Source organism: Triturus cristatus, chromosome 4_1 (genome assembly GCF_964204655.1).
Source record: "Triturus cristatus chromosome 4_1, aTriCri1.1, whole genome shotgun sequence".
NCBI classification, from domain to species: Eukaryota; Metazoa; Chordata; class Amphibia; order Caudata; family Salamandridae; genus Triturus; species Triturus cristatus.
The window spans coordinates 240,742,957-240,762,556 of record NC_140585.1 but is presented as its reverse complement, the minus strand read 5'-3'; positions in this window follow the sequence as shown (position 1 = coordinate 240,762,556).

The following is a 19,600-nucleotide window of genomic DNA, read 5'->3' as shown; positions in this document are numbered from 1 at the left end:
TAACCTACCCAGGCGTAATTCTTTTCCAATTTTTGCTGCCACCACCCCTGGGTTATGCTTTACAGACAGTTGGTTCCTGCACTCAGTCCTGCCCGTGTACCCTCCTGCCGGTATCCGGAAACCCCAAGAAAATCCCTCTTGAAGTAATTTTGCAGCTGCGTGATCAGGGTATCTGTTCAGCCAGGGAATCATTGCCATGACATCAATTGGAGTGTGTGATATTAAACCCTCTAGTCTATTCAGGTTTCCTTCTCCCCCTGGCTCCCTGATTGCCACCCTTAAATCTGCAGGAGGTCTCGGGGTGTGAGGGGTGGCCACACAAGGAACAGGCGTGTTTGAACTTACATGTGCCCACTGCCCTAGTGCAGGACCGTTTGTTGAAATCCCAACAGACGCCCTTTTTCTCCCCCCCAACTCTTGCCCTTTCCTGGTACCTCACTCCCTTGTGCCTGCCGAAAGGGCAATTGCGGTTTGGCCGGGTATATTTTTTGTGAACCTGTTGCCCCCATCGCTGCTGCCCCCCCAGATATTTGGCTGTACCATGACAATGAATCCACCATATCCCATGCCAGGGAGGGATTGAATTCCTTAGCTTTCCTAAATGAAATGTCATACTCCTTCCACCCATTCCCCACCTGTGTCTCGCTCCACATGGCAATCCTGCTCTGATAGCAAGCCATTTCAGCTTGCAAATTGGGCGACCTCTCAGCTGTAATGGCACTAAAAACTGAAAAGGCCCTCATCCAATTAACAAATGTCTCCTCTACTCTGAACTTCACCAACTCTGTTCTCCATTCACTCGGCAACATCCATTCTTTTTGCGATTTTGCATATTCAAGTTCCCTATTATCGATCAGCAAGGAGAAAATGTTGACATATTTGCCCGCCCAGATCATTTCTTTGACAGCCTGAGCCACATGTTGCCCCAAATTCTCCTTCCTTGAGGGCATAGCACCATCTTTAAGTAAAGGCAAAGCCACCTCCTTACCACTGTCACTGCCTTGCGACGTCGCCCCCTCCTTCCTTGCCGTCTGCCCGCTGGCGGAACCTGTTGAAGGAGTAATCGGTGCCAATGGTGCCCCTTCCCCCGCCCTGGCCACCCTAATCATCTCAACCAGTTTCAATGCTTCTGCTGAATGATCCTGAGAGGTTGGCAATACCCCCCCCAACTGTAACCAAGGCAACACAGCGGCTATCTGGGATGCCAGTTCCACTGGGACAGCATTATTCGGGGGGATTGGGTCCCCGACGGGGGCAATGCTCACGGGGGTGGCAGGGGGAATGACCCCGCCCGGGGCGACTGGCACTGCTGGAATAAGAGGAGCTGGCCCCACAGGAGCCAATGGGGGCATACTGGGAGCATCCTTAGGCTCTCCCCCTGGCAAACCCTCCCTCTCAGCTCTATTCTTGGGCGTTGGGCGTGCATTTTTCCTTGACTTGCCCCTCTTAGGAGGGGTGACAAAATCCCCTCTAGGCTGTGGCGGGTTGACTCTCCTTTTTGGCCTGCCTTGTGGACCCGGAGGCCCGTCCAGCCTCTGATTAATCTCTGCCACACTCCTACCCAACTCATCCACTTTACCCAAGCGCCTATCCATCGCCGTCATCCTGCGCATCATAGCCTGCATCATTAGCTCCATGCGGGAACTCTTATTAACTCGCGCCCCCGGCATATTCCCACAAAGTAAAGCAAACTAATCCTAGCCAAACACCGGCGATTGTACCTTTTAGAAGGAGGATGTGAAGATGGCCGTAAGCACCATGCGACTGTGACCGCAAAACACACCAAGCTAGTCTTAGCGTGTGGGCGAGCGCCAACCCCTTTTAGGAAGGTCTCAAGCCCCGCGGCCCCCCAGAAGCAATGAAATGCAGGCCCGCCTCACTCCCCTTACCACCGATGACCTGCGCGTCCTCGGCCCGTTGCTGTGCTCTGCGCCCGTGATCTGCTGCCCGCCACCGGAAAGGAACACCCGAGTCAAGCTTCCTACGGGCAAACAAATGTTAATAGCCTGGACAACACTTTGTGAAATCAATCCCAGTGCCTGATTACACTTGCTGCGACCAAAACAAAAACCCCTGACCAGACCCACAATTTACACAAATCTCATTAAATTATTTTAAATAAAAAGAAACTGTTAAAAACAAGCCCTTTCTATTTGGTCTCCCCTCCAGTAGCTGCCCTGCTGACTCCTGCTTCGCCCCCACCCTGGCGAAATCCAATGAGTACTGATAAGGAGAAATCAACCCGTGCCTAGATTAAACCTGGAGGACCAGAAACCCTTATCCAGTCCCCAATTACCACCACTGCGAGAGAATAGCTGTAAACCGGCAGTTATACAATTTAAAACGAGCATTAACTATTTTTTGTCTCCCTTCCAGTGGCTGCCCTGCTGAATCCTGCTTCGCCCACCACCAGCACCAGCCACCTTACCGGTACGTTTTAGAGCACTCCCGTCCCCTGCACAAAACGATGCGCGCTCTCCCGGTCACACACACGAGGCGGGGAGCCAACTTATGGCAGGGACACACGCTGCCCACACGCTGCCGTGATCACCGCTCCAGGAACCAGGATCGCCTTCAATTGCCGACGCTGCCTCTGCTACCACCAGCACACGACACCCAGTACCTGACGTGAAAGAAAGAAAAAAAATTAGCAAGCCCCAAGCGTGGGGCAGACGAGAGGCGCGGGGAACAAGCCAAGGGCAAGAGGGTGTCCAGCTCGCCCTCCGCGCCTTAAGTAGCGAATTTACTCGCCGTTCTCGGGGCCCGCCCCCCGGCCGTCCCGCCCCCCTGCCCCGGAAGCTGAACAGCTGCTTCCGGGTCACGGGGGAGGCGTCAACCAATCGGTGTTGAGGGCGCGCCGCGCGCGTCATCGCCCCGCGACACACCCCCAACACCGAAAGGCCGGGGGAGGGGGGGCGCCGCACTGCCATGAGGACGTGAGGGCCGAGTGGCCCCCACTTTACAGTAGAGGAGAGCCATCTGATCCCCTTTCAACCTGCAGCAACTCAACCCATCCAGGGACAGTTGATTTTCAATAACATAAAGTGTGGGAACTGTTTTGATCAAATGAATAAAGCTTGGGAACGTCAATTTCCCCATTCCCTTGCCCACTTCGCCCTCTGCAGTCATTGCATTTCGCAGAGCCCTACTATATTAGGTACTTTGAGGGTTAGCTGGTCCGTTCCGAGATCTTGGGTCTATTGGAATAAGGGTGTGTGGTAATTCCGTAATTACCTTTTCTTGCAATTATGAGAAATTGCAGAAGAATTGCACAAAATGATATGAAACGGAAATCTGCCATTTACTGTTATATTTTAGCGTGAAATGCACGTTAGAACTCAAAAACCACAATTGTTGTCAACTGTGGTTCATGTTGCTCCCATACAGTTACATATGGTTTTCTTTCTACATCTGCTGCCTCACCATCTCTTTTTTCAGCTATGATTTTGGGGTTACCTGTTGCTTTACCTGCCGGGTAAACAGAGAAAGGCAAAGCACTCTCTTCAGGGGTTGGAATGGGTAGAATTCAAGATGGCGTTTTGTCCATCCCCAGTTCTGACACTGTGGGGCATATTTACAACTAAATGTCAGAGCGCGGAACTGCGCCAAATTTGGCAGCGCAGCGCTCTGACATATCCAAAACACTGGGATGCACCGTATTTTCAACAATACGGCGCACCCCTGTGTTTTCCCTAGTGCTGGCGCTAAAATTAACTGTCTAGTGTCAACGCAGGCACCCTTGCACCTTTGTGCAAGGGTGGCTACGTTGCAAGGAATGGTTGTTTATGTGCAGGAAGGAGCCCCTTCCTGCACATAAATAATCCATAATGGTGATATTTTACTTATTGGTGTGCTTCAGAATGCAGCGCACATACAAGTAGCAAATTGTCATTATTGAAAGATTGTTTATGTGCTGGAAGTTGACCTTTCCGCCACATAATCATTAATGGCGTTTTGCTCTTTCTATGTGTGCTTCAAAATTCAGCACACAGAGAAAAAGCAAATACAAGGAGAAATAAAACTATTTTTCCTTGTTGCACCATTCTAATGCCTGCTCTTGCATGGTGTTCGTTTTTGATGAAGCCACAAAAAGTTGCTTAACACCGCTTTGTAAATATGGAGAAGGGCATAGCGCCACCAGAACTTCGCTAAAAGTGATGTTCTGTTGGCGCTATTGCCTTACAAATATACCCCTGTGTCTCTCACCCTTTTACTTCATTAGGCCCCTGTGCTATTGTGTTTTGCAGTCTCCTCTGTCATCTCAATTCTGCTTCGTCCGCAGTGGTGTCCTCTGCTGATCACCTATCAATATTTGCTTCGCACTTTACTGTCAAAGCCCGCTCGCTCGTCCTATGCCTCCCCTGCCACAGTTATGAACCCACTCCATATCACTTCTAAAACTCCCCTGTCCCTATTATTGGCCCCATCAATCATCATATTGATCGTAATATTTATATCAGCATTCATTCTTATTTTTATCACCTTCAATCTTTTGATAGTTCCCTGTACACCATCAAATCCCTATATAAATAAGGCTGCAATCACCTGGAGAAACCATGAGTCATGTAGGAACTTTTCATCTCTATTAAGATGCGTAGCAATATTCACGATTAAATAAAATGACCCATCTTTCTATTACTACATCTGCCATTTGTAATTCTTAAAGGTTGAATACGCTGTGACACGTTTCCATTTTAATTAGGAATGTCCCTAATTATGAATTAACCAATAATGTTAAAAGTTGGCTGGTATCAAGGAATCTGTCAAAAATGTATTGGTGTTCCATCCGCATGACTCACAGGGCCACATGTATGACGGAAACAATTAGCAAGTTGCTATTTGCGACTTATTGCAACTCGCTATTAGGAAGCCGCAAAATGTGATGTACCAATGTGTCTCGGACACATTTAGCGATTCCCAATGGGGTGGCAAAAAACTACCTCATCAGTATTCATGAGGTAGGACGCAATGTGTGACCCATTGAGAATCGCTAAAAATACATGGATGGTGGACTGCTGGGGACAGCAGACCACCGTGTCTGTGTTTCCTCAAAGGAAAACAGGATGCGTTTCAAAAAGAAAAATTAAACATTTCAGTTTCATATTTTTAAGAGTAGGCAGTTGTCCTTGGGAGCACTGCCTGCCTGCTACCATTCACAAAGGGGAAGGGAATGGATCCCCTTCCCGTTTGTGAACGGCATACCACCTACTTGAAATAGGAGGTAAACTGTGAATGTTTTGCGACTGCATTCCGGTCGCACAACATTCAAAGAGCCCCCTGCGACTTGCTATTAGGAAGGGAAGCCCTTGACACGCCCCTTCCTAATACCGATGCGTCAACCCTACTTAGGATTAGTACATGCCAAAAGGCTCCTCATTGGTCGCAAATGGCCCAATTCTCTGTTTGCAACCGCTAAAACCTGTCGTACATTTGGCCCCTAGTTACCTTGACTCATGTAGGAGAGTGAACCACTTCTTCTTCAATGGTGGACCCTTAGTACTCTCCACTGCGTGAGCCCTCTCTGCAGTGGTCCAGCCACCGCAGAACCTCCATTGCTATGGCGTCTGAAGTCTCACATTTTATAAGGTGGTACTTCCAACTCATTTGTTTTCCTGAAAAAAGAAACCTGGATCCCTCCCAACACACACATGCCTTGTTAATAAAATCTGTTTTGAGGGTTTATTTCTGAAAAAAACATGATGAGCATGTTGCAAAGACCAGGCCGGCCAGACAGCATTGACAGCTTGACGGTGACATCTGGCATGACCGTGCCACCCCAATTGGGAAACGAGTTGGCAGGAGCACTTTTGGTGAAATTTCACAACCGAGTAGTGGGGATCTTTAAATATTGCGGGTGAGCTTCCCATGACTGATTCAAGTGATTAGAGAAAAAGGTAATATACTTTAGATGCCAAAGCACGCAACTGGGTGCAAGACAATTATATAACATAGAAACTTCTTTGACCCCTTCTAAGGCAGTCAGAAATCATGAAACCATATTGGATAAATGGTTGAGCCTTATTGGTTTCCTATCATATACCACAATCAATATGGAACTAGTGTGTATCTGGGGATGCCAATCAATTCTATTACAAATGACAGAGAATGCAGATTCTTTTTGCAGGACTTATTGATTGAGATATCTGCATTGATACCCAATGACAGAGCCTACAGATTTTAATGCACACAACACAGTGCACTGAGTGACAGTGGCAGATGCTAATTTTAGCAGAGAGGGGGTGGGCGGGTCACACACGCACATGCATACACCCACACCTATGCATTCACAAATGCACACACACACATGCTTCGGTCAACCTATGAGAACAGGCAGCAGTTCCTCACTCTTAACTGAGGTGGATGGGGTCAGTGATATTCCTGACCCCACCCCACTTTGTGACGAGCTGTCGCTGATTGACATTCGGCCCTGGACACATCAGGGCTTAAAACTGAAGCGCCCGGGTCTGAGGCAATCAGTGATGCCCCGCCTCATCTCAAGGGGTTGCACCTCAAGACTGGAGAGGTCACGCCCACAGAGCTGTGAAACCCTCAGCCTGGCAAAGTTCAACTCAAACAGCCAGGTCCCTGCACATTTAGTGCATGGACAGCTCCTGGCTGCCAGACCTGAACAAGAAGAGTGTCTGGCAGGCTGACCTTTGTTCAGCCTGATACACACTCTTCTTGGGCAGGAAGTGGCCCCTCCGCTCTTACAGATGTGCTGTGGCTGCTGAGTAACACACAAGCAGAGGTTCACTTTACACTGAAATGCTAATTTTATATCTTTCGTTAAAATTCATACGCTCAGCTAAACAGATACTGTAAGAAATTGGGTTAGTGGTTGAGGGGATTTACAGATTTACAGGGGGTGAAACCCTACTCAAGCAGCAACCACAATCTCTGCCAAGGTGCAAAACAAGGAAACCCCAAATTAACCTGTGCTTAACCATCTGATAGCTTGAGACAAAAACAGTCAGGTTTAACTTAGAGGCAATGTGTAGAGTATTTATGCAGCACTTCAAACAGTAATAAAGTGAAAATAAACCCCCCAAATAGTCCACACCAGTGTAGAAAAACAGAGTGAAATTGAATACATTATTTGAGATCAAAACAACAAAAATTCAATCAGTAGAACCAGAGAGATGCATTTTCAAAATTGCAATTAAAAAATAGTGGCTCAAAGCAGAAGGTGCCAACTGTGGTTATCTGGTCACTGCAGACTTGCACAAAGTTACAAGCTCAGGTCGACTGCAATGGTGCATAGGCCGGATACAGGGACCAAGTTAGGTCTGCTAAACAAAAGTACCTTAGATCCTGGTTGTGGAGCATTTCATGACCCCACGCGGAGTATGCATCATGCAGTGGTGATTCCTAGGAGCTGTGGGCTGAGATGTGAAGTGATGTGTCATCATCAAGGATGCCGTAGTTGATGGGCTATGATGCAAAGTCCTGTACTGAAAGTGCGTCACGCATCGGTGGTTACAAAGACATTTTGGGGCTTGCGCTGTGGAGTCCTGAATTGTCGTCTAGGATGTCATTGACAAGAAACTTGCAATGCGAAGGCCTGTGTTGAGGATGCGTCACGTTGCAGTGGTTCCAAAGCGGAGCTATGTGGAGATGTGCCACACTGCGTTGGTTCTGCCCACAGAATCACAGCTGGGCTGCCAGAGCGCCTTCAGGTCCAGTACTGGGGTGGCACCACTTGGGGGACAAGACTCACATCAGACTGAGTCCAGGTGCTAGTTGCAAGGTACAGTTTGTAGACTATCAGATGTCAAAAATCTGGATATTTCCCTAATGTGCTGCGTAATCAGTGGGTACCGGCTGTATGTCAAAACCATCACTTGACATAAAGTAGTGTCCTAAATCTTGTTTGTACCCTGCACTGGATGACCAGCGGAATGGATTTTGAACAGAGCAAAACCTTGCATTAGCTTAGTTTCCTTAAATTGATAAATACTGACGACAGAACTAGTGAGTAGAGATGGGCATTCCACCTGTGATAGGAATCTGGGGTGAGACTGGGAAAGCGAAAGAGAGAAAAGCATGAGACTGGAGCCCGCTCCAAGAAGGAATTCTTGAGATTGCACTGTGTAACATCGACGTTACGGAGATAGCTTATTCCTAGTTACTGGAAAACAGATATGACAGATGAGTATATCAACCCAGCCAGAGAGAAGAGTGTATCCTAGATCAATCAATCAATCAAGACATTTATATCGCGCACTACTCACCCGGAGGGGTCTCAAGGCGCTTGGGGAGGGGGGTCTGCTACTGCTCGAACAGCCATGTCTTGAGCTGTTTCCTGAAAGCGAGGTGGTCCTGGGTCAGCCGAAGGTGGATGGGCAGAGAGTTACATGTCTTGGCCGCCAGGTAGGAGAAGGATCTTCCTCCGGAGGTGGCTCTCTGGATGCGAGGGACGGCCGCGAGGGCGAGGCGTGCGGATCGTAGCTGGCGGGTGGGCGTGTAGAAGGTGAGGCGGTCGTTGAGGTATCTTGGGCCCAGGTCGTGGAGAGATTTGTGTGCGTGGGTGAGGAGTCTGAACGTGATCCTCTTGTTGACAGGGAGCCAGTGCAGGTCTCTCAGGTGGCTCGAGATGTGGCTGCGTCGGGGGACGTCTAGGATGAGTCGGGCGGAGGCGTTCTGGATGCGCTGAAGTCGTTTCTGAAGCTTGGCTGTCGTTCCGGCGTAGAGGGTGTTCCCGTAGTCTAGTCTGCTGGTGACGAGGGCCTGGGTGACCGTCTTCCTGGTCTCGGTCGGGATCCATCGGAAGATCTTGTGGAGCATGCGGAGGGTATGGAAGCAGGATGAGGAGACGGCGTTGACTTGTCTGGTCATCGATAGGGAGGAGTCCAGGATGAAGCCCAGGTTGCGTGCATGGTCCGTTGGTTTTGGTGCGGTGCCTAGGGCTGGGGGCCACCAGGAGTCATCCCATGCAGAGGGTGATGGTCCAAGGATGAGGACTTCTGTCTTGTCCGTGTTAAGTTTCAGGCGGCTCATGTTCATCCACTCTGCGACGCCTTTCATCCCTTCGTGTAGGTTGGTTCTGGCGGTGTCGGGGTCACTGGTGAGGGAGAGGATCAGCTGGGTGTCATCGGCGTAGGAGATGATGTTGAGGTTGTGTTGGCGTGCGATGGCCGCGAGGGGTTTCATGTAGACGTTGAAGAGGGTGGGGCTGAGCGACGATCCTTGCGGGACGCCGTAGATGACTCCGGTGGCCTCAGATCGGAACGGAGGGAGGCGAACTCTCTGTGTTCTTCCGGCGAGGTACGAGGTGATCCATTCCAGAGCCTTTCCTTGGATACCAGTGATGTTGAGGCGTTGGACTAGGGTGCGGTGGCAGACAGTGTCAAATGCTGCGGAGAGGTCCAGGAGGATGAGGGCCGTTGTTTCCCCGTTGTCGAGCAGGGCTCGGATGTCGTCGGTGGCTGCGATGAGGGCGGTCTCGGTGCTGTGGTTGGCTCGGAAACCGGATTGCGATGGGTCGAGAGATCCGTTCGTCTCGAGGAATGCGGACAGTTGCTTGTTGACGATCTTCTCGACGACTTTGGCAGGGTAAGGAAGGAGCGAGATTGGGCGGAAGGTCTTGAGGTCGGTTGGGTCTGCTGTTGGTTTCTTCAGCAGTGCGCTGAGCTCGGCGTGCTTCCAGCTCTCTGGGAAGGTGGCTGTGTCGAAGGAGATGTTGATGATGTCACGAAGGTGGGGTGCGATGGTGGAGGCTGCCTTGTTGAAGACATGGCGGGGGCATGGGTCTGTCGGAGATCCGGAGTGGATGGTGTTCATCATGCGGGCCGTGTCCTCAGGAGTCACCTTGGTCCAAGCCTGGAGAGTGACGGCGGGGTGCGTAAGTTCCACCGATGGGTGCGGGGGTGGAGTGCCGAAGCTCTCGTGGATGTCGGCAATCTTGTGGTGGAAGTACGAGGTGAGGGAGTCGCAGAGGTCCTGTGAAGGAGTGATGTCGTTGCTTCCGGAGCTGGGGTTGGAGAACTCCTTGACGATGTTGAAGAGCTCCTTACTGTCGTGGGCGTTGTTGTCCAGTCGTTCCCTCAAGGATTTCTTCTTGGTGGTGCGGATGAGTTGGTGATGTCTGCGGGTTGCGAGTTTGAGGACGGTCATGTTGTCGGCGGTCCTGTTGAGGAGCCAGGCCTTCTCGAGGGTGCGGCAGTTCTTCTTGGAGTCCTTGAGTGCGCCGGTGAACCAGGGGGCTTTCTTGCTTCTGGGCTTGGTGCTTGGTTTCTTCAGTGGGGCGAGTTCGTCGGCACAGGTGGTACAAAGGTACAAGCTTGCCAGTTTTGGTAGTCGAGGAAGCCATATTGAGCCTTGGGCCAACCAAGAATCTTGTTGTAAGCCCCAGAATCTGGGGCGTCTCCCCCATTGACGCAGAGGAGCGTTGCCCAACTTAAATGCCCCGAGATGGAAAATAAAATGGTAATTCATTACCATTTAATTTTTCATATGCCCGTCCCAAACAGAGTATCGGGGCGAGGCCTGCTGAGTGACAGCAGCAGGGAGGAGGATGGGCTGCGTATGCACTGTTTAAAGTGCACCTGTCTCATTGGCCGGCCCTCTTGCAACAAGCAGCCACACATGCGCACTTTAAACATCTCTAACCCAGCTGGATTAGAACAAGTGCAGGCCTCGAGCGCTGTGGAGTTCTGAGTGATTCTGCTCCCTCCAATCAGGGCGCTGCTATTATGCTGGTCAGCAATGGCAGGATTGGTCAAGGGAGTTTCCTGGTTGCCAGAGGCTGCAGTTGCAATGAAGACGTCTGGAGTGTGGAGATCCTGTCAAGTTCGGTAAGTGTTTATTTTTTTCTTTTAATTGCACACCCACCCTCCTGGTAGATGCCAGCAACTGCCTATGATGCCAGCACAAACACAGCAGTGATGTAAACTGCAATAGGCAAACATACCAACATAAGATAGTAAGGCAAAGGGAACTAGGAACCAAAAAGGGAGCAAAAAAGGGGAAAAAATCCAAAAGTGAGGCATGGATACGTGTGCGAACAGGTACATTAACGGCGTGAGATAATGCAACTTATGACACGTTCCCAGGCAACGACTTTGAGCCATGAATTGTCTTCAGTATGAGTCGGTCACTGTTGACACGGGCTTGGCCTTAACAACAGGAAGTATGTGGTTTTATGAGGTTAGCGCTCTAATGCTCCTGATCTCATGAGGTTCCACTCACGTGCGTCTTCCACTGTTTCCAGCCCCCAAGCGTGCTGTAGTCCCTGCGGTTGCCCTGAATCCTGACAAACACTCCTGAAGATGTAGAGCATGCTCCAGAGCCTGAACTACACCTGGGCATAATCTGCTCACAGGAACAGTTGTCTAAATTGAAGGAAGTGCAGCCCTAGACGGGCTGTCAGCAACGGATGCCACAAGTGAACCGCGGAATTGTCAGTGCCACATTTATTTGGAATTTGGATTGGTTTTTTTTCTCAAATTGGACGCACCACTTTTGCTGCTTTCCATGATAGAATAAGAAGTGACCATCTGTCTCTGGTAGTGAGTGTGAAGTTCAGAATTCTCTTGAGAATGTGGAAGGAGCAAAACCAACTGGTAAAATTAGGACTACAAGGAATGCCAGGGAATGTGAGGTGGATGTGGCAGCTGGTTAACCCCTAAAGGAGTTACAGGGATGAGGGTCCATATCCGGAAATGAACTTTGTACCCTTCACCAGAATGGAGTATGAGAACCTGAACACAATTAGGAGGAGTAAGGTAATGTAGGACACAGAGGATCAGGCAGGTCCAGCTTCATGAACTCCTCCGTGCCAGACAAGCATGCATGGGCTTCAGGATGTCAATAGTCAGGGTCCACTCATGGTGCTTGTTCATTTCCCTTTAAGAGACAGGCACGAGAGAGTCATTTTAAGGAAAATCAATTATCTGTTAGGAGAAGCACCAAAGTGGGTACCTATCCTACACGCCTGGCCCCTCAGTGGCTAGGGGCTTATTGATGACAGAGGAAAAGATTACTTCACACTCACATTTGTTAATTGAGGTTATGTGGCCCCAAACTTACTAGTAGAAATTAAGTACATAGTGTTGCCCATATAGACAGTGAGATAGTGCCATTGCAAAAGACCCTTACTGCACATATCAGATATATATTTTTTACCATTGTTACCACTTTGAGCGCTTCGATTTAATGTGAGGGGAGCTCTAAAACAGGGAAGAAAAGTCAGAATGCAACAGACATGCTGCCGGGAATCGGAGATTCACTATGGTTGGCGCTCAAGTTGGCCAGATGTATCAAAGGGTTTTACCCATTCTGTGTCTATGGGAAACTGCTTTAGTACATATGGCCCTGGGTTTTTTTGAGGCTGAATGTGTGGATGAACAAGTAGGTCTGCAGAACCTTTTCTAACTTTTGGAAAATCTTGATCAAGTCTTAGGTAGAGGAAGAAGGAATTCCAGACAGTGGAGTCTCTTGAGAGAATCTAGAGAGGTGACAGATGATGTAAATATGTTTCATCTGGCGTGGGTAAGGATGTAATAGGCACCACTTAGACATTTTAGATATGGTAAGGCAGTATGGCGGTGATGGATTTTGATTTCCAGCACACAGACTACTACAAAGCCTGGCGATTTTGGTACAAGCTGTTGGAGCGCAAGTGGTAGGCGCTGGGTGTTGTGGTAGTCAATCTTGTTACCATCAGGGGCATAGATTCAGGGTGGTGTTTGGGGTGTTGCACTCCCCTAATAAAAGTATTTCCTGATGAATAGTTGGTTACAGGTGCCAACAGTTGGGTATAGTGGGATATCTGTCAAGAATTCATCTGGGATTTTTGCATGCACTCACTTGCAAAACTCACACACACTCTCATCCCTGTTTTCAAACTCCTACAAATGTTGATTATTTTACAAAATATTGTGTTTCTCTCACTTAGTACTCCTACCAATCCACATTCCTCTCTCTTTCTGCTGTCCCTCAAGCCCAGGGCCAGACTGGCATCGGGCATTTCCCCGGTAGGCTGGAGGCCGGTTTTGCAGTGGTGGGGGTCGGTTCTGTTTCTGGGAGACGTTTTTTTCAGTGGTGCTGCAATGTTGGTCTCAAGTAACAAAAGCTGCAGTGCTTCACACTTGCACCCCTCCGCCCCCCACCCCTCGGGGGACAGTCCAAGAAAATTGCCAGGGCTACTTTGGGTTTCCAGTCCGGTCCTGCGTATGCCCCTCTCATGCACCCTGCTTGTCGTATAATGTACTTTAACATCAAATGCCAAGTCTGAAGCTCCCCACCCCCCTCCTACTGACAAAGCTACACCCTGGGTACCATGCCTCATATGCCTCATGGGAGGTAAGGTTGAGCAGTTCACCTACTCACGTGAACGGGCCAGGTTCCTCTCCCTGTATTTACAGCATCCGAGTAGCGGCAAAGGAAGCAGTTATTGTCACAGATGGTGGGGTGCAATATTACCCGAGCACCATGAATTTCACTAGTGTTTTTTAAACATCTAATTCCCTGTTTCTTTCATCTTGCCCTTTGTCTTTTTCGTGATGGCTGCTGCAGCGTTGTCTTCCTTTTAAGCACTTGCTTGCCCCTTGCCTACCACAGTGGAGGAGAGGGTGCCACATCCCGATCTGACTCTATAAGTGGATGCCACTCACAGATGGAGGAGGTTTTCTGCAGCGCTGCAAAAATAAAAGCATACTTAATGTAAGGTCGATTTCCAGAGACTTTGGGGGATAATCTACGGCCTTTCAAACGCTGCCAAAAAGGTCTACATTTTGAAAAACACTACATCAATGTCACATCACCAGCACATTCCATTGATTCTGTCTCCACCGGACTGATTGATGGACCGACTGAAAAATGTTTGTTCTGGGCAGGAGTTGCTACTGTACTTTGATGGATTTAGCTCCGCAGGATATCATGTGGAATCCTGTTTTGACTGGCTTACAAATGCTAGTTTTAGAGTTGAAATGTTTTTCCTTTTTCAATATTTTGTGAATGATACTCTTTTTTTGGGGAAACATGACTTGCTCAGCTAAGATTATCTACTGAATTTGCACCATGTACTAATTGGATTTGTGCCTTTGGGCCCAAATCGAATAAACTTTTTTAATGTTGGCTTGAAAGCCAAACACAATTGCTTGAAAGCTAACTTGTTTAAAACTGCAGACTCTCTACGCTTGTTTTATATGCTCTATTAGAATGGATTCCTCTTTATATTTGATGGAGCCTGTTCGACTTTTGGATGATGTTGGCAGTGTTCACACTCATCAATGTCTTGTTAGTAAGCAACATTAGAAACCATATGCTCTTTCCCCATGGAAATCTATAGTGAATCCACATCTGTCTGTCTGTCTGTCTGTCTGTCTACCTATCTGTCTGTCTGTCTGTCTGTCTACCTATCTAGGTGCCTGTCTACCTATCTATCTATCTGTCTGACTGTCGGTCTGTCTACCTATCTGTCTGACTGTCTGTCTGTCTACCTATCTATCTGTCTGTCTGTCTGTCTACAGGGACAGGCCCTTGCCCTAGGGTACCCCAGAATTTTGCCCTCATTTGCTGAACCTGGTTTTTGGTGCCTTTTTGTCATGCCTCCTCCCTTCATTGCCCTGCCTCTCATTGATCTGCACTGTGCCCTCATGCCTCCCTGAATGTTGCAGCCTCTGATGGAGTAATTTCCACCCCCACCCATGTCGTTGGTCCAACACACACCTGTCTCAGCCCCCTGGCCCATTCACTGACTACTGGGAAGATGTTATCTCAACCGCCCCGGCTTCAACTGAACATTTGTAAGTTAGTAATCAATGTTTTATTGTGTGTCTGGATTCTATGACTTGATTTGTTATTTGTGACCTCCAAAAGAACCTTTTCCAATCGTGAGAGCAAGCTCCCTTAGGATACCTGCATTTGCCACAAGCTTCATGGGATTTGTTGAAGTCTCACAAGATTTCACCAAATCTCGGCAGTCATTTTGGGCGCGGTTGTATTTAAACCACACCCAGGATCTTTCTAGTGCTTTGCTGCGAGATTCGTCACCAGGCAGGATCCTCTCCTGCACCAGTGTCATTTACCTACATAAATCCCGCAAAAAACCTCTTCCCGGCATATCTTCGGCCCTCGACACAACTACTTCTCAGCTGCAGGTTTCAGCTGACCTGCAAAAAGAAAAGAGAGTGAGTTAAACATTTTGGAATAAACTGAGTATGGTGACAAGGTAACAAATTCAGTTTATTTAGGCGAAGCTATGCACAAGGAGGTCTAGTGAAACCTGGATATTCCTGCAACACGAAAGACTTTAAAGGTAGTATGACCAGACTCAAGCTGGTGTGCTTGTTCACATCAGAGAAAGATGTAAACAATTGTAAGTTGCTGCATAACCCATGTATGTTATCTGTATACTTACTTGTGGTAGAAAGTGGTGAACTAAACAATTGCTTTTTTATAGACCCCCGAGAAAGGTGGACCAGACCAGACATCAGGAACCTTCGTTCCCTACACTGTGGTCATATTTGCCTCACAAGGATTCAGAGAAGATATCAGAAGCCCTACCCCAATAACACAAGCGTGTTACATAAAACACGCAAAAGAATAACCACATCTTCTTATTTGTTAAGGTTCGACAACCGTGCTAAGAAAAGACTTGGATGACGACTTAACAGGACCTTTTTTTATAGAGAATCTGATCTTCCTTGTTGTTTTAGGAATGCATCTCCAAGGAAGGTAAAGAATTTGGAGTTGCTTTCATATTGTCTCTGTGAAACTACAGTGTGGTAACCCTGGGCGCATACATATTTTGCACTATTACATACAATGCATGTAGCACTCAACAAAAACTGTGCCATAACAGCAATATCAACAACACCCACAAATGCTTTGATAAAACAACTTTACATGATAAAAAGCATATAACCAATTCACAAAAGTGAACTGTGAATGAAATACTAGGCAATGAGAGAGGTGATGATTTTGGGGTCCCCCCTAACCTAGGGAGCGGACCAAGCAGATGCCTTGAACACAAAGAGCATATCATTCTGGTGAACGATTCAGTGGTTGTCCCTTCCTTCTAGGACCACCCCAAGCACAGTTATGGGCAAAAATACAATCCCAACCAAAGGCCCTGCAAAGCATTATGGGATGAGATTAGCAGTGGGCAGTGAATATTAGAGTGACCAATATCAAAATAATTCTACAAAGAGCTGCAGTTCAACTAGTCGTTACTAGATGTCCCTCACGAGTCAAATGCAAAAGCATTGAAATTATTATTACATCAAGCTGCAGTTCCACTAATCGTTACTAGATGTCCCTCACGAGTCAAATGCAAAAGCATTGTAACCCTTTCATGAAGCTTTTGCATTTGACTCGTGAGGGACATCTAGTAACGACTAGTGGAACTGCAGCTCTTTGTAGAATTATTTTGATATTGGATACTATAATATTCACTGTCCACTGCTAATGTTGTCCCATAATGCTTTGCAGTGCCTTTGGTTGGGATTGTATTTTTGCCAATAACTGTGCTTGGGGTGGTCCTAAGAGGATGGGACCACCACCTAATTGTTCAAGAAGATGTCCTTTTTGTTTTCAAGCCATCTGCTTGATTCTCCCCCTAGTTTAGGGAGGATCCCAAAATCATCACCTCTCTCACTGCTTGAAAAGTTTTCATTTTTGTGAAATGCTTATATGCATTTTAGTATATAAAGACAGATATACTTATTTTATTTTAAATTGCACTGTACAAAATTTTGTTGGCAATTATTGCTAAGTGCAGACAAGCACTCAGTGCTAACAGCTATGTAGTGCTACTACGCAAACTATGCCCAGGGTTAAGTGTGGGCTTACGAGGTAAGACATACATTTTGAATGTGAACTCTTTTTAGGACTCTGTGTACTTTACTCCTGCTAACTTGTGGTAAAGTGCTTGTGCTCTCCGATGTAAACATGGCAAAATAGGTATACTTCTGATTGATCTCAGGCTTGCCACTGCAGCCTGTAGTGCAGTTTAAAAGTGCAATCTCGTCTTGACACAATAAACCTTTAGCCGGGCCTAAACCTTCCTTTGTAATACTTATAAGTCACCCTCAAGTTAGGCCCCAAAGTCTCATAGGACAGGGTGCATGGTACTTAAAAAGTAGGACATGTGTGCTTGAGTTTTACATGTTGTCACAGTGAAAAACGCCCATGGTTGTTTTTCATTGTAGCAAGGCTATCTCTCCCATAGACCAAGACTGTGTTACCTTATTACACTTAATAAGTGATAACTTTAATTTGGGAGCAGATAGAGAAATACTTCTTCCACTCATTTGACTTGTAATTTAAAATCATCTTTAATGGTAATGTCAGCTTTTAAGTTACTTTTCTGAAAAAGTCAATTCTCAAAAGTAAACCAAATGTGTCCTTCAGCCAGGGGTCACATGACTGTAATAGCCCTCCTGTGGTGTGATGTGTATTCCTTCCAGGCAGGGAACAAAAGGGCCATGGGTATAGGGAAAGATTTGTCTCTTCTGAGCTGGATTGCCTGGGGGCTGTACTCAGCTCTTCCTGAGCTTGGAAGGGAAGCCTGTGTCAGACTTAACAAGTAATTTTGTCGTACTCACCTTTCTGCAGGAACGTCACATAATGAAGGAAGATCCGGTACTTCCCCAGTGTGCTAATCCCACCTAACAATGTCAAAGTGTAAATAGCGACTTGGGAAAGAAGGGAAAGAAAACATGGAATAGAGAGGGTCCCACGTTACACCCAGTCTGAATCAGGATTGGTGGATCCAATGTAGAAGTCTGTTAAAAGGAATAATAGAAGAAGAGGTGAGTATCTGTAAATAGATATATATACTACAAAACCGAAACAGATTCAAACAGGAGGGTCTTAGGGAAATTTAAAGACCACAATGGATTTGTTCCCCAATTATTAGCTACAAACAGTACAAAATCCAAAGGTCTAGAACATGAAGTGAAAAAAATGTGCTAACAAAGCTACAATCAAATGGTTAACAGATATTCAGGAAGTCACGAAGAACACACCTAGACGCGCCACAAAGCATTTCCCTTTTTAGGACCAAATCCCTCACTCCATACCGCTGGTGCTCTGTTCTTAATCCTGACAAAGGGTGTATACGAATAAATGTCTGATTGTACAACCCTTATTCAGTTTTAATCCACATTGTAACACTTACATATCATTTGCGCTGCGCCTTCACTCACACCTTTTTTCTTCACATGAGGATTTAGGATATCCTATTAGATATTCAAAACATCCCTGCGCTCCTCTCTCTAGTTGAGAGGGTTGTAGCCCTCCAAGGAACTAGGTTTTTCCTTGGAGAGGAGAATCTCCATGATGAAGCATGTCACCTTCGTGGTGAGTGAGGGATTTGGTCCTAAAAAGGGAAATGCTTTGTGGCGCGTCTAGGTGTGTTCTTCGTGACTTCCTGAATATCTGTTAACCATTTGATTGTAGCTTTGTTAGCACATTTTTTTCACTTCATGTTCTAGACCTTTAGATTTTGTACTGTTTGTAGGTAATAGATATATATATCCTGTTATGAACTACTTCTTTCTATTTACATGTAAGTCTACCTGGATGATTCCCTTCTTCCATGTGTTATGGCCATTGGGGTGAGAGAGAGGGCGTAAGCATCTGTTAATGAAAACAATAAAGTAAGTAATGTATGCACTGGGGCTGGGGGGGGGGGGTGAGATATGTGGTAGTTAATGTAATATGAGTAACCCACCTAAATGTTTAATCAATGCTCAGAAGTCTTCTCACTGTGATTACTGTTTTAGTAATTGTCTTTCTAGGTAAACGTCTTCCTAGAAGTTCAAACAAATATGCATCTCCTTACATTTCAGGTCAAAAAAGGAACTAAAAAGAAAGAGTCGATCTCCTCAACGCGGGACTCTAATCAGATACGTATACTAAGTAGTTTCAAAAGTAAAGTCCAAACATACAGCGAATAAGCGCTGTTAAAAATATCACAGTAATGTAGCTTTGCTTGCCTTATCTCTTTGTCAAGCAGGAATAATCGTGCAGACCAGGACGGGAACCAAAGAGAATCAAGGAACATGCCGACATCAGAATCACGCCGTAGAAGACGCCGCAACCGAGAGGAAACCGGTGCCGTCGAAGGTAACCCGGAAGTTCAGGTAAGTGATCCAGACCTACGCTGTTCAGTCCCAAAGGTGGAATGCGAAGCGCCAGTGGCCGGGATCGGAGCGTCTTTATTTTCCTGGCTGACTCCTGCGCATGCGTCAATGCGGGAGCCAGCCATTTTAGTGGTTTCTGACCTCCCACGCATCGGGCATATCTGGCAGTCCTGACAGCCTGAGGGCTATCCCCTCCCCCCCCCCCGCCCCGAATTCTGAAGCTGTCTACTAACAAATGCAGCTGACAGCTTGGTCTGCGTGCCCTTTGTTACGCTGGATAGTTTGAAGCCAAACCCAGGGGAAGGAGCAGAACTGACCAGAACCATTTTAGCGGTAAACAAAGAGAGGGACCCCACACACATAGGCTGGCACTGGGTATAAAAGTGGCACTCTCAGAACCTCTCATCAGAACACTCCTGGGCCAGTGAAAACATCAAAAGAAAGACTGTCTTGCTGTCTGAGAAAGGAAGGCTGTCTCTGCTTTCCTTGAACCCAGGATCCCCAGAAGT